The sequence below is a fragment of the Sinohyriopsis cumingii genome, chromosome 9 (assembly GCF_028554795.1).
Source record: "Sinohyriopsis cumingii isolate HCF-2022 chromosome 9, ASM2855479v2, whole genome shotgun sequence".
NCBI lineage: Eukaryota > Metazoa > Mollusca > Bivalvia > Unionida > Unionidae > Sinohyriopsis > Sinohyriopsis cumingii.
This window is the reverse complement of record NC_142969.1, coordinates 91,154,307-91,170,498: the sequence shown is the minus strand read 5'-3', so window position 1 is coordinate 91,170,498 and position 16,192 is coordinate 91,154,307. Positions and strand designations below refer to the sequence as shown.

The 16,192-nt window shown below is 35.1% G+C and overlaps 1 protein-coding gene across 2 annotated transcripts in view; it reads right to left on the bottom strand.

Moving 5' to 3' along the window:
• LOC149792231 (RAD52 motif-containing protein 1-like) overlaps positions 1-2,557 on the bottom strand; it is a 37,268-nt gene extending 34,711 nt beyond the window's left edge. The window contains exon 1 of one of the 2 annotated variants that reach the window (XM_089970769.1): positions 2,498-2,557. The gene's annotated coding sequence lies outside the window, so the exon portion shown is untranslated. The remainder of the gene's footprint in view (positions 1-2,497) is intronic. The other variant, XM_089970771.1, reaches the window with a different exon arrangement.
• Between the last annotated feature and the right edge of the window lie 13,635 nt (positions 2,558-16,192).

Below are 16,192 nucleotides of genomic sequence, written 5' to 3'. Positions count from 1 at the left end.
CACAATAAGGCTGTATCATAAATGCCAAATACATGCTGGAGATGGTGAAGTAATATATCATGGTCTATTGTGTCAAATGCAGCAGACAAATCAAGGAGGTTGAGGACTGTAATCTTTCCGCTATCCAACGCAGAGAGAATGTCATTAACTACTTTTAGAAGAGTGGTTTCAGTACTGTGGTAAGGGTGATATGCAGATTTTACATTGCTAAAAATACTGTCTGAATTTAGATGAGATACAAGCTGGGATAGAACAACCTTTTCTAAGATTTTTTATATGAATGGGAGATTAGAAACTGGGCGGTAGTTCTTTAAATTGTTATGGTCTAGTGTTAGTTTCTTCAGCAGAGGCTTTACAATGGCAGTTTTGAAAAATGATGGGAATTCCCCAGATGAGAGAGAGGTATTAATAACATCAGTTAGTGAAGGCAATACTGGATCTAAGCACTCAAGCAGCAGTGATGTTGGAATTGGATCAAGTTCACATGACTTTGGTGCACTCTTCATCACGATTGTACGTACAAAATCCATAGAGACAGGTTCAAATGCTGCTAATGGTTGCCGCTCAAATTCTGTATCCCAACTGTATGGTGACGAAATTGTGGTGTCAAGCTTATCTCTAATGGTTTGTACTTTGTCATGGAAGAAATTTGCAAACATGTCCGGAAGGATGACTGGAGAGAAGGTAGTTGGAAGTGGTGTTGATTTGTTCCTTGACATTAGCTTGTTAGTAATTTTGAACAGCTCTTTGCAGCTGGAACTTTCCATGATCTTAGTAGTGTAGTGGGCGATATGACTATTGTGAATTATGTTAAATATTAAATCATGCATTTTTCAAACATATTCTTATCATTTTTTGTACAATTGTGTAACATTCTACAAATATTTAATTATGGCTAATGTAAGTTTATACAGATATCTTCCTAGATGGAGGTTGAATTTTCTTATTTGAAAATTATACTCTTTCTCCTTTTATTTTACAATGAAACATCTTCGTGTCAATTTATACAAATACTTAATTATGTTAAGTGTTGGGAGAAAAAAATGACAGGATCATGACGGGCAAATACATGGCAATTACTTACAATATTCGAAAATATATAGTGTTGATACAAAATTTATATAAATAAATATAGCAGAATTAGAAAATGTTTGCTTTGTCTTTGATCATTATTTTTTTTAATTATCTATTTAACTCAGTATAAGGATAGAAACGTTTTTAAACCTACAATACTGGAATTATTTATTTTTTTGTTGATATAAAATTTACATCATATGGTACTGAAGTGCTACTGTATTCCATTAACATGCATAAATGCCTGTTACAATCACAAGTAGGTGAGTAGGACCATGCTACCTTTAACTAAATTAACACATTTATAATATGCCACTTTATGACATTGTGCAACTGTGTGAAAAAACAACCATTTATGTCAATAGTTTATCGCAATCTAAAATAATAAACATTCCAGTTAAGGCTTTGTATGCCTTTTTTGAGATGCAGTGAAGTTGGAATTTGCCTCCCAATTCACAGTGATTCATTATGGTGTACACAGTAAATTCAACATTTTCTTTTGTAATTTCTGCAGCAGAAACACCATTTAGCAATAGGACACATTTTTATTATCACTTTGTATGACTTTTTCAGGCTGTTTATGCCTTTCTTATTAAACATCAAAAGGTTTGTTGAGTTTGCCAACCTATGTTTCGATAATCAGTCAAATGAACGGTGTCAGGCTTTGTGATCTGGATATATTGAAAAACTGCATTTTCTTATGATAAATGTTAAATGAACTATTTACAAAGTAATAAACAGTTTACATATAAATATGTGGAAGACTAGTCTTTTGGCTTGGTTAATTTATTCATCAATATAATTAACAATATAAATACACTTTTTTAATTCGCCTTTGCGTGGCTTTGTGGGGCTCTGTGTGGCTTTGTGTGTCTTAGCAGTATTTATAAATTATAGTAGAAGTTAGAACCCGTTTAGACTGGCCAGTTGCACTTAAAAAGATAAACTTACTATCTATCTATAAATACGTTGACACAGTCACACTTGACTATTAAGCAACGGGTGGTACGTGGTCAAAGATAAAGTAAAGATGGAAGTGATAGGACAGTCAGAAGAGTAATGATAGGAAAGGCAGAAATAAGTAAAAGTGTGTCAGTGTACGTTTTTGTCCCTTCATACTCAGACCAATCCGGCTACCGTAGCGGCAATGAGATATGGAACCTCAACCGGCATAGCCCTGAGAATCACTAGGTCTTACTTGTAGCTGACTAGTTCATTAGAATGTGATTTTGGAAAGCTCCTGCTTGTGAGATACCAAGTCAGGAGCTTCTGCAATTATTGATGGTAATTTGTTACAATAAGAGTTTTATTGCTTCAGTATACATTCATACATGTCGTCTTCTTGTTTTGCTTTACCACTGTTGATTTGTTTTGTTTTTTTACAGATGTACATAACCTGAAGAAGACAAAAAATATGTTTCACCAAACTTCACGTAACAAGTTTGAAGAGCAGTTAAACTTTACATGTTGAAATTGGCTCCACTTTTGTTTTTTGTAACTTCTCTCTAAAGAGCGTCAATTCAGCTAGGGGAAGGAACTCTTCAGGACATGTAAACTTACCCACGAATGCGATTCGTTTACATCACATGCTTGAAATTGTCATAACCTCGGTGTTGAATAAAATTAAGGCAGCATGTTTTGAAATAGAACATAGTAGATTCATTAATCTTTCAATGTAGTCGCATTTTACTATTAGACGATCATAAGTAATGAAGCGATGGCTATGTAAATAAAGTATTGCTTTGAGAACATGCCAGAGTTTATCTGCCTGTTAAGCAGCTCGCTGATATGTCCACTAGTAGTGGACAACATATCTACATTCAGAGCGATACTTGACAAACTTTCACACCATAAATAATGCAGCTTTCACAATATTTCAGTCACATAGCTACAGTGTGGCAGTTTATAATGAAGTCTAGCATTGGGACATTATGCCGCAAGCATGTAGCATCATGCCCAACCCCAATCGCATTATCCAGACACTGACCAAACACTAACCTCTTAATGCTGAGCTTCAAGCCAGGCAGCTGCAAGTACCATTTTTACAAGTCTTTGGTATGACTCAGCCGGAGTTCGAACCCGCGATCTCCCGCATTCGAGGCGGACGCTTTAACTATTTAGGCCACTAACTATTTCGATGTGTGTGTGTGTGTGTGTGTGTGGATGGATTAATACGATCTTGCGGCAAATCAGCACAATTTTGATTATATAAGTAGCATAGAGGGATGCTATGTGGGAATTAATATACCGTAATGACCACCACCCAGTCTGATAAACACTCACATATACTAACCAACACGCAGTTTGATTCATTAACACCTTCTAGTACTAACTGAGCTGTGTGATTGATCCTCACTTAGTCATCTACTGTCCAACACATATACATACTCACACAAAGGGGACGATGTAAAAGAATTGAGGATGAAATTAAAGTGAGAACTCTTACAAGCAAAACTAAATTTCCCCAATTTCCGTTATCGCCCAATAACTATTCAAAAATCCCATGATAAACAAATATATCACCCTATATGACCCATGTGACCCAAATAACGAAGTATAAGAGAAAATGGTATGAAAATACACAGATATAAAGTATCACACACACAAGGGTAGGAACTGCATGTATATAAAATGCATATACACACAGTCTACTCACAAACATGTTTTCATGCAATTAAACACTAGAAGAGTGGAAAGCGGTTTAAGTTTTAGTTGCGAAAGACAGAAGAGAAAGATATAAATATATAAAAACATAGATTTTTGGGGCAATAGTTAGGTTTTGTAACTGTTATGTCTCTGTTTCTGGGAGATCTAGGTCCTGCAATGGGTCCTTGAGAAGGCACACCACAGATAATTACGACAGGCGGCAGTGCTTTTCACTATTCATCGTGGCGAGTGCCGGTCCAAGATTGATAATACTCTCTTGATGCACATATCCTTTCCGGTGTACAATCTTCTCTTCTAGATTGTGATGACCAACGGACCTCACATGCATAAGGTAGTCCGGATTGAAGAGTACATTGGAAATAAAAGCTGATGACTCTACGTTCATCCACATCTTGACTTTTCCCCCGAACAGTTGACAGAATAGGAGAATGCAACTCTATATAAAGTCTACGGGCAGATCGAAACTGACTTAGATGTCTGACCAATAAGAATGCGTGTCGCATAGTGCAGTTGGCATGCGTACTTTATCTTCCAGTATTAATACAATGGACGTATAACGTAATTTCGCCATATATATATATATATATATATATATATATATATATATATATATATATATATATATATATACTTAAGTGTTCTTGCCATTTAGATTTGATAATCAGTGTTCGTACGGTATAACATGGCTGAAATGAAATGATGCGTTGGGATGAGCCTGAAATGGATATTGCTATTACTCGGAGTGATAGGATGCCAACTGCAGCTGTTGCCAGTATATTTCAGAAAACTGATTTGAATTTGACTTTGGATTTTTTTTTTACGATTTCTTATTTCCGAAGGAAGTTTTGCCAGTGCCACTGTTACCTCGTTCTTCATCATTTCCGGCGTAAATTAATTTGAAAATGAAACAGAAGGAACAGTCCAGAGACTGTTATTTTTTTTGTATTTTTTTGCAAGGCCGAAAACTAGAACATCAAGAGGAAAAGAAAAAGCAACAAGAAAAGATAAAAACTGTGAACAATGAAATAAAAGGGAGTGGAAACAAAACTATCAGTTTCTTACATGACATTGTAAACATCGGAGAGAAAATGTATGAAACTTCTTAGGAGAACCCAAGAAAAAGACCTTTGCAATCCAAGAATTCTAAACGTTTCTTGTCTACGTCGTCAACCACCAATAAGTCTCCCAAACGCTTGTTTATTTACATCGTCAACAATACTGCTCTTATTAAAGATATTGCTTAAATTCATTTCCAGTTCCAACATTTCACCGTGTCCAAGTAGAAGTCAGCCAAGACGGTCAAACGTTTTGTTTGAGACCTTCTTAACCAAGCTTTAACGGGGAAAAAACTATCTGAAAGCTTACTGTACTGCTTGTAGCCTCGGGACAAGTAGGAATCAACAGTACCCACGAAATGTCTTACGACAATTATGCAGAAAATTATTCTTTGTGTGGATTTGCTATGCATCAGACAAAAGCAGCGACGAGGGAAATTTCCGTTATAAAACAGGACAGCTCCGTCTAGGACTTCAAACCATGCTTGCCCCCAAAAACACAGTGATCGTAAGTTTATATGCAGAATATTACATTAATCTGGAAATTAAAAGTATGTGAAGGGATCCTAGTCTATTAAAAGAAAACACAGAACATAGAGCTATAGACAAAAGCGAAAAAGATTATGTTTTCCATCTAGAACCGGTACTCTTCTGGATAGACGCTTAGTACTGAATTTCATCGCCTGCAACTAATGATCTTGGTATTGCATATGTGAAAAATTATTGAAACAATACACTGGCTGATTAGACATTAAGGTTTCTTCTGGTGTCAGCGAATAGTCTTTTTGGTCGCGCTGAGTTCATAGGGATACTCCAGATCAACTTCATAGAAGCATCCAATATCGTTAATAAGTTGTACTTGTGTATTCTAAATCCGAGTGATTAATCTAATGAAACTATCCCAAGGCATTGGCTGAACCATCGCCCAACACACAAATGTTGCCGCCAAGATACACCATGTAACTGTTTACAACAGAGGGGTCGTATCCATCCACAAAGAGGACTCGTCATAGAAATGTTGCCGCGCAGACTACACTCAATAAACAGATGTTGATGAATGTATGTTACTAACTCCTGCTTGAACCAGGTTTTATACAGCAATGCATCCCAAGCCTTTCCCAGTGACCAAATCTAGTGAACGGATCGAGCCTACCGGCGCATAGCTGTATCACAAAACGACCCAAAATACATTCGCGAGCAGAAATACGTCTGTTCTCAGATATGGATCGTGATAGTCACCGAGATTTCGACAACCATACTGTTTGCATGTGCGTTGTCTTTAGCGAAAATACCACTGTGAGATTATGACGTATTGTATATCAGTAAAAACATTCCCCCAAGGTTGCTCACTGGAGCAGCAGAGAGGGCGAACAGACCAAATGATTCCGACAAACAAATAAAACAAAACAAAAAATAAAATCCGTAGAAAGGTCCAGATTTTCACAAATAAACGTTTCCTTGAGATGATTTTATTTTTTGTTGAAACCAACCCCATCAATAAAACCCTATCGAAAAGGTAGCTGAAAAATAAAGTACTCTACGTGTTTATTTATTTTTTTGTTTAATTACTGGACGACCAACATTGGTAGGTGCCCTCTCTGCTGCTATTAATTAAAAGATTTTATCAAGACCCACACGATATCTTGTTCTTGGATCATGTAAATTTATTGTTATAAATCCATGCGGAGTAGCTTGCGCTCGTGAGAAGAAATTTTTGAATTTAATTATATCCATGTCACCACCACACCAAGTTTGATGAATATTTTGCAGCGTGTGTGTGTCTACACCATTAAACACAACTAAAATATTGCAGTTGTCTCTAATCACCTTCGGAATTTGTGTATATCGTTGAGTAACATAGATCACATCTGTATTTTTATGTCTACCTCGGGAAAATATTTTAGCTGGATTTGATTGTTTATCTAAGCATCACATCGTCGTATACAACTAAATTATTGATAAATCCGTCTAAAACATCTACGAACGGTGCTTCATCAATATCGGTTATAAACTCTATAACATCATTACCTTCATCCAGTAATCGCGCGTTTTCACTGAAATCTTTAAGTACATCATAACATCGTTGATCATCAGCGGATGGTGCTACTAAATACAATTTATCCCATTTCAACCATCTCATTATCAAATTAAGTAATAACTGCGTCTTACCCGATCCAGATGGTCCTATGATAATCATTCTGATGGAATTCGGTAGCGCAGGATGATGCTTAACAGGTTCTCGTTTTCTTGTCGCTGAGAAATCAATTATATCCATATATATTATATCATGAATTTATATTGTTTACGCTGTAGAGTTAAAACTCCAACTGTTGATTTAGCTACGGTTACAACAAAAAATAAAAAAATAGCGTATGGTGGAAAATGTTCTGTGTGCGGTAGGAAGAAATTGTCGTTTTGACCTAATAGGGGCGGTGGTGATATTGCTAATTTGATGTCAAAGTTTCCAGGTACTCCATGGACTAAATACAGCGGAGAAAAACATCTACCAGGATATAATTATTGCGGTCCTGGTACCAGACTTGATATCAGGCTCGATAATCAAGATCAACCAAAACCAGGCGAGGAACCAGTAAACGCTATTGATCGAGCTTGTCACGCTCATGATGTTGCGTATAAAAGTAAAAATCTACAAGATAGGCATATTGCAGATGTGAAATTAATTCACGCGCTAGATTCTATAAAAAATAAAAATATCAAAGAAAAATTAGCTAATTGGTTAGTAAGATCCGCGATGAAAAGTAAATTAGCGCTTGGGGCTGGTAATATATAAATGGAATCGATTTATTATTCACCAAGAGGATACTGGAGAGGCAAAGCAGCAATTGGTAAACTTACTGATGCAGCAGCGGTTAAACATTCTACTGCTAAAGCGTGGTTATCTAAACAAGCAATATGGCAAATTTATCTACCACGTCCTAAACAAATTCAGTACGCGTATTTCGATGTCAGTGTTCCCAATGAAGTTCATCAAGCTGATATTCTGTTTTTACCGCATGATACTGTGCGTGGACAAACATACAAATACGCGTTAACCGTAGTTGATGCTGCAAGTAGATATAAAGAAGCAGAACCGTTATCGACGAAAACATCATCTGAAGTAGCCGATGCGTTTGAGCGAATTTATCAACGAGGTGGTGGACCACAAGGTGGTCTGCGATGGCCACAGCTACTACAGGTTGATCCTGGTAAGGAATTTTTTGGTCCAGTATCATCGTTGATGAAACAACATAATACCAAAATACGACGAGGACATACTGCAATTGACCGTGATCAGGCAATTGTTGAGCGATTTAATCGAACACTTGCCGAGCGGTTATTTGGATATCAATACGCGAGGGAATTTATTCAGGATAAAAGATCTCGCGAATGGGTTGCAAGATTACCAAACGTGATAGCTGCATTAAATAATGAGATCACACGAACAACCAACATGAAACCCATTAGCGCGGTCACAAAAAAAAATATACCAACGCAACGAAAAGATGTTGAAAAACAGAAAATATTGGGTGATGTCACAGTCAGATATTTATATGAGCCTGGTGAACTTGAAGGTGGTAAAGCGAGAGCGACTGATCCTATTTGGAGTGTTACCACACACAAAATATCCACCGTGACAAGATCGCCAGGTAGACCTGCAATCTACAGATTAGATTCGGCTGCTCCTCAACGTGGATTTGTACGTGAACAACTACAAATAATCCCCACGGATACACAACTACCACCGCGATCACTTAACTAGCACTGGTGGCAGCACCCAAGGCGCTGGCGCCTCTACGTCGATTATACTCGAGACAGGTCAACATGGTATTTTCTCGTGTATGACCGCGACTATTATCTTTTCTATCTACGGTAAATTGTCTTGAATCATTACTCGAATACCGCCATAACATTATACAATTGCAACTTGTGCAATGATTATTCTGCTGCTGTTTTAACTCAATAATAAATTCAACATCAAGATCAAAGTCGCGTTTATTTTTTTTATCAGATTGTTTATATCCGATTAATTATTTTCTTATTATATCATCATCGATGACGTTAAATTTATCAACGATTTCAGGAATTATAATTTTACGTAATTGAGATATTTTTCTGACCCTCGATACCGCTAAATAAACTAAATTTGACCACTCGATGCGATCGTCTACAATCCAGACTCGTGTATCAGAAATAGTTAATCCCTGAGACGAGTGGATCGTCATAGCGTATCCCAGCACCCATGGAGATTTGTCAGCGCATAATGCATCTTCGACCACACTGATATCAACGGCGACAATATCATTTAATACGAGATTCTGTTTTTCAGCCTGCCCTGGAATATCAACATTAATATTTTGTTTTCGTGTATCTGATGGTCTATAAAACAACGGTACGGGTAATTCTGAATATTTTTCTTTATGTAGTTGAAATAACTGCTGTTGTAAATCGTCTCTAATTATTTTTCTGCTTGCTACGATCAAATCGTTGGGTCTCCATAAATTTAAAAAATCGCTCATTGAGGTCTCTGAGATTACTCCGCGTAATATTTCACACTGAATTTTGTTTGATTGTAATCTGATTAATTTTTTAAACTCCTTTAAATTTGCATCGAGAGCTCTATGATCATCATCTATTTCTTCGTAATAATCAACGAAATTTTTTAACCAATCATGTGGAGATGGTCCAACAAAAGGCGGCGGTTGACCATGATCGCCACACATTATTATAGCGGTATTTTTCGTCAACAACCAATCAAGAAACGTTTTTAATGTATCTAATGACACCGTACATATCTCATCCCAAATAATTATTTTAGGTATATATTTTTCTCCCATTCGTTCAGGAGTCCATGTATCCCCGCGCCACCGAAAGAAACTATGATACGTGCAAGATTGTACTAGTCGTTGTTTCATCTCGCGTGCAAGTCTATGTGTGGGTGTCAGCACGAACATATCTGAATTTCTGAAAACATTAATTCCTCGAGTCGTTTTGCCGCATCCACCAGGTCCATTGAGATATACTGTCTTATATCTGGTTATTGGATCACTCAACGATGGCGCTTTCGACATTTCTGATATTTTATTACCCTCACGATAAAAATCTCTCATTGGAACATCTGCTGATTCTGTGTAATTGTGTAATAGTTCCTTTTTATTCTCCACGAACCCCATCGTTCATCATTACTTGTAAATTTCATAACAGATTATAAATATTTACTCGAAATATAAAACGAATCTGTTGCGACTCTGACTGCGGTCTTAGGAAATCTATTAATCATCGATAATAAATTTATGGAAACATAAGCCAACATAGAAGATCTTAAATGAGTGTACTGTGGGGATACATCATTTATGTAACTAACGATCGTACCCAATTTTGTTCCGTCGGATAAATAAGCATTTTCTCGGTTTACAAGTATATTTCTCGCTGCTGTATCAGCAATTATAAAATCGTACTCGGCATCATCTAGAATTAATCGTGCGTGATGTCTTTTATGATCATATGCACCACCCTGAGTAAATTTACCTATAATTCTTCTACCGAGATCTTTTGCGGTTTTGAGTTTAATCTCGAGAATTTTAGGAGCTTCTTTGATAATATCATCTTCGGAAACATCAGGACATTTTTCCTTAAACTCGCTAATAACTTCATCGAGATTGATATCATCTGGCATGGGTAACCAAACTTCGGTCTGTGCATGATATGATATAATTGCCTCACTGACCACCAACGATGTCAGTATCGCACAATCTAGCATATATCGTAACAAAACTATAGGTGCCCAACGTTTTTCACAAAAATGTCTGCCAAACCAAACATAACAAATCTTGTGAAGATTTTCGTTAAACTCGAATGATTCAACACAAGCAAATCCAGTCAGATCAAAATCAGGTAATGGTCCATTAATTGCCACTCGCGTCATCTCGTTTGTGGGGTGACCGAATCTTTTAAAGTACACAGAACAATCTCCGTATCCTAGGAAACTTCCCGGATAACATGCAACCATATCAACCGAAATAACGTCTTCGTAATTATATTTGGTATTCCACAATCCACCGTGTCCGTATTCGACGCAACTTGCGCGTACGTCCTCGAGTAAATCAAATCGTGTTGGTTTCCATGAATTTCGTTCTCTAGCGAAATGAGCCGCAACAGATGGAACGGTAAAACAATTAGTTAGTAATTTTTCAGTATTTTCCGCGAAAAACTTATCCGCGAGATTTTTCATCTCGTCATGGAGAGATTCTGTTCGATATATTTCACCATTTGGTCTAACAAACTGATCAAATTCACCTTCCTCATTAGTTTTAAATAACCATACCGATACAGGATCGTTTTTACTTATTTCGTTGATAAAATCAAACATACTGTCTGCCCCCATATCTGGGGGGTAAAATCTAACAGTTCGATCACGTGGAAATATTGTTACTGCGCTAGTCCATGCATGCGCGTTGTGATCAATAATATTTATTGGAGCTCCTTTTGATTTATATTTAGATTCGTACAGTACCTCCCCCGTTATTGTCGCTACAGTTATTGGAAATTTTAATATTTTTCCTAGTTCAGCAACATCTTTTATTGTAGCACCGGCATCCTTAACTGCATCAGCCCACGAGTTTATTTTTTCACGTCTTAAATCAGTTAATCCATTTCCACGCATCGCGTTTGTAAAGTGTTCTATTACTCGTTCGGCTACACAATTTAACCTTGAAAATTTCATGGGTGCCAGTTTATCAACGTTGGTTTTTTTTTATTTATCTCATAAATTCCATAAATAACCGCTGTTACAGGATACGCTCGCTCATAATACGGTTTGTCAACACCCGTCAATAGACCCGGTCTGGAATTTTTACTTAATATGACAGTTTTATTATTACCAAGGACAGGATCATATTTATCACGGATAATCCAACTACCTGTTTCTGTTAATACAATAAATTTTACTTTGAGGAAATATTTTTGATTGCCCTCGTATTCAGTGATGTAGTTAATGATAGTTGCCGCTCGCTTGTCATTCATTGTGGCGTCCTTGACAGTATTGCGAGTAATCTTGAACGTTGACCATGTATGAGATGCACCATCTGTGTAAAATTCCTTCTTGGCGTCGTGAATTTTCGAGATCAGACTTTTATTTTTCGGATCAACCAGATCTCGTACTGGTAAGTCAGAAGATAATCTGTCGAGGTTGAATTTATACTTAACAGGCCTAGCTTGGGATAATTTCTCAAACTCGTTCATATAATTAAAACAAATATTTAAATAAAAAATATTATATATACAATGTCTCAATGCAGATGGTTGATGATAGGTTCAGTAAATCGATGCAATAAATCCTGCAGAGGCGAATTTTGTTGGATGCACTTACAAAGTATACGACGAGGAAGTCTAGGACCAATACCGTGTCTGCGGTGTGGTGTTGGAGTGCGAGAAAAAACAAAATTATGTGGAAAGTGCGGGGGAAAACGGTTCAGAGAGCTTAAAAGATATTACGACAAAAAAAAATAATAATGGTGAAAACGCTATAAAATCCGTGGAGGATTATATATCAAGATTTCAGACAAACAATGATTTAAACAAATAATATTATTATAATGGAGCAAAATAAATTTGTCCCACATCCCACAATAACAAACTATGAATCAGATCGTAATGGAATGATTAGACACTGTATGCTCAAAAGACCGGTTGGTAATGTTTCTAATACTGGCTATCTAAGGTTCAACGCTGGAGGGAAAGGGTATTAGTGTCATAGATTTACGTACGAATGTTTCTTCGGAGTGATCAAAGACGGTCTTGTGATCGATCACATTGACGGGAACACTCAAAACAATAATTTATCCAATTTACAAGCTATCTCACACAGCGAGAATAATACACGTGGTAATACTGGAAGATGTAAGACAGTTTCCAGAAGGGCGGTAAATTCCACAAACATAGAAACCGGTGAAGAAATTACATTTCAGTCTATGAACGCAGCTGCGAAATACTTTAATATTAATCCGCGTTTGGTACAATTTATCGCAGAAAATATAACCAGATCTGGTTTCTCAAAAAAATATAAACAGAGAATCACCTTTCAGTATCAGTAATTATCATCACCACGTTGAATTACATTATTATTTGAGGAGACCCAGTACTGTATGTCCTCCATACACTACTGAATTTTTGATTATATAAGGGGGAGATTACTTTGTAATATATAGTTTTCTTCGTAGATTTTTGATTTTTTATGATCGTAATTGGTCAGTTTAACTAATTACGTCGTAATTAATTACTCGTAGAAGCATATTTATGGTTTTTAAATATTTCCCATCATACAACATTACGAGAAATCAGGGCAATTTTACAACCGCTGTTATTGATCCGCAGGTAGCTATATACAATCAGCTTAGAAACCGTTGTTATGGTGTACAGGTGCATTTCACAATCCGTTATTGATTTCGCAGGTATTTGCAGTCTGCATAATACAGATATATTCAGAAACCGCTGTTATAATTCAGAAACCGTTATTTTAATGCAGGGTAGTTATTTAAATGTAGAAATTATTATTATTATTCAAAAACCGCTATTTTAGTGTAAATATATTTGAAATTAGTTCCTTAGTTATATATTAACTTTCGAAACATGTTTCTAACAAGATTTGATAGCTCAATCAGTATCGTATTGGACTGTGACGCTCGCGGTCCAGGATCGAATCCCATGACTGACAATTGGTCGGGTGGTTACGCATATTAGCGATTTTTATAATTAATTGGGGCACCGCCAGCCCCCCCCCCTCCGCGAGAACACCATCCTATCATGTCAAACGTGGTAGATACATGTTTTTGTATTTCCCACGGGTTGATTATTGTGGGTGGGTGTTCTCGCGGAGAAAATGGCCTCATTACATTACATCTCATTTCATTCATTCATTCATTACATCTCATTACATATATTTCATCTCATTATATATATTTCATTTCATTACATCTCATTACATACTTAATGAACCTGCTAAAAGACTCGAATAGAGGTTCCATTTCATAATATATGTTTGTGCCGTCATTCATTGCATAAACCTGCTAAAAGACTCGAATAGAGGTTCCATTTCATAATATATGTTTGTGCCGTCATTCATTCATTCATTGCATAATGAACCTGCTAGAAGACTCGAATAGAGGTTCCATTTCATAATATATGTTTGTGCCGTCATTCATTCATTCATTGCATAATGAACCTGCTAGAAGACTCGAATAGAGGTTCCATTTCATAATATATGTGCCGTCCATGCATAATCTGAGCTCGCTAAAGACTCGATAGGGGCTCTTCATTCATTAAATGTTCTGTGTGCCTGGTGAACTTGGTAGAATGCGATGGCAATCTGCGAGTTCTTGGCTGTACTGTCCTTGAAACATCCCGACGAACTCGCTAAAGACTCGATAGGGGTTCTAGAGATAATTTTTTTTTTATTTTAAAGATTTATATATTATATAATGAACCACGAAAATATCGAAGATATTATTTCTGCTATCAAAAAACTAGAAGAAAACGGAATTAATATATCTGATGAACTAAATCCTGAAAAAATAATATCTGATTTTGAAACGTTGGAAGAGCTTAAGGACGAAAATAAGTACGTTCTATCATCTCAATATAAGTTCATTAAGCGGATTCAGTCAGCTATGTTTCAGTCACTCGCTGTGGTGAGCGATGATCAAGTAATAAATTTGTTCCTCTTTCTGTCGCAGTAGAAAAGGTCAGATCGCTGTTATCACACGAGTACGAAACGAATAAAACAATCAGTACCCGCATAAGATACTTAAGAAAAATTATATCAGCGGGAAACGACCAAAGCACCCCTGTCTGAATTAATTATTTATTTATTCTGAGATTATATTTATTCTGAAATATTATATTTATTCTGAGATTATGTTTATTCTGAAATATTATATTTATTCTGAGATTATATTCTGAAATATTATATTTATTCTGAAATATTATATTTATTCTGAAATATTATATTCTGAAATATTATATTTATTCTAAAATATTTTATTTATTTCTGAATTATTATTTATTTATTCTGAAATATTATATTTATTCTGAAATTGATGGGCTGGTTGGTACTCAGAATCATGCAAACCAATCAATTTCGTAATTTTGATGGGTTAGTTGGTACTCTGAATCATGCAAACCAATCAATTTTGTAATTTTGATGGGTTAGTTGGTAGTCAGATTTATTATTTATTTTATTTTTTCTGAATTATTTTATTTATTCTGAATTATTATTTATTCTGAGATTATATTTATTCTGAGATTATATTTATTCTGAAATATCATATTTATTCTGAGATTATATTTATTCTGAAATATTTTATTTATTCTGAATTATCATTTATTTATTCTGAGATTATATTTATTCTGAAATATTTTATTTATTTCTGAATTATTATTTATTTATTCTGAGATTATATTTATTCTGAGATTATATTTATTCTGAGATTATATTCTGAAATATTATTTATTCTGAAATATTAATATTTATTTTGTAATTTTGATGGGTTAGTTGGTACTCTGAATCATGCAAACCAATCAATTTCGTAATTTTGATGGGTTAGTTGATACTCGGATTTATGTAAAATGATCAAATTTGCAATTTTGATGGGTCAGTTGGTACTCAGATTTATTATATTTATTCTGAGATTATATTTATTCTGAAATATTATATATTTATTCTGAGATTGATGGGTTAGTTGGTACTCAGATTTATGTAAAATGATCAATTTCGTAATTTTGATGGGTTAGTTGGTACTCAGATTTATTATTTATTTTATTTTCTGAATTATCCATCAGATCGTGGGGGGTAAGTTGCTTGATTCTCTAATTGATTTCAATTGAATAAAATACCAAAACCAACAAAAATTAGAAAAAATCAGTAAAATTAGCTCAAATATCAGTAAAATTAGCTCAAATATCAGTAAAATTATCTCAAAAAATATGTAATTTTTTGCTGATTTATTGGTTTTTGCTGGTTTTGATATTTTATTCAATTGAAATCAATTAGAGAATCAAGCAACTTACCCCTACGATCTGATGGACAAAATCACCCAAAATGGCTAAAATACCCATCAAAAACACGAAATTTGTTAATTTTTCACTGAAATTCAGAAAAAATAAAATATTTCTGATAAAATAAAATAAAATAAAATATTTCTGATAAAATAAAATATTTCTGATAAAATAAAAATAAAATAAAATAAAATATTTCTGATAAAATAAAATAAAATAAAATAAAATAAAATATTTCTTAATCCTATCCTTATTTTATTCATTCTGAATATTATTTTTTTTAAGTTGATCGACTTTAATGCAGGAATGTGCATACTTTAGAATCTGATCTCTGCTACAAATGATCT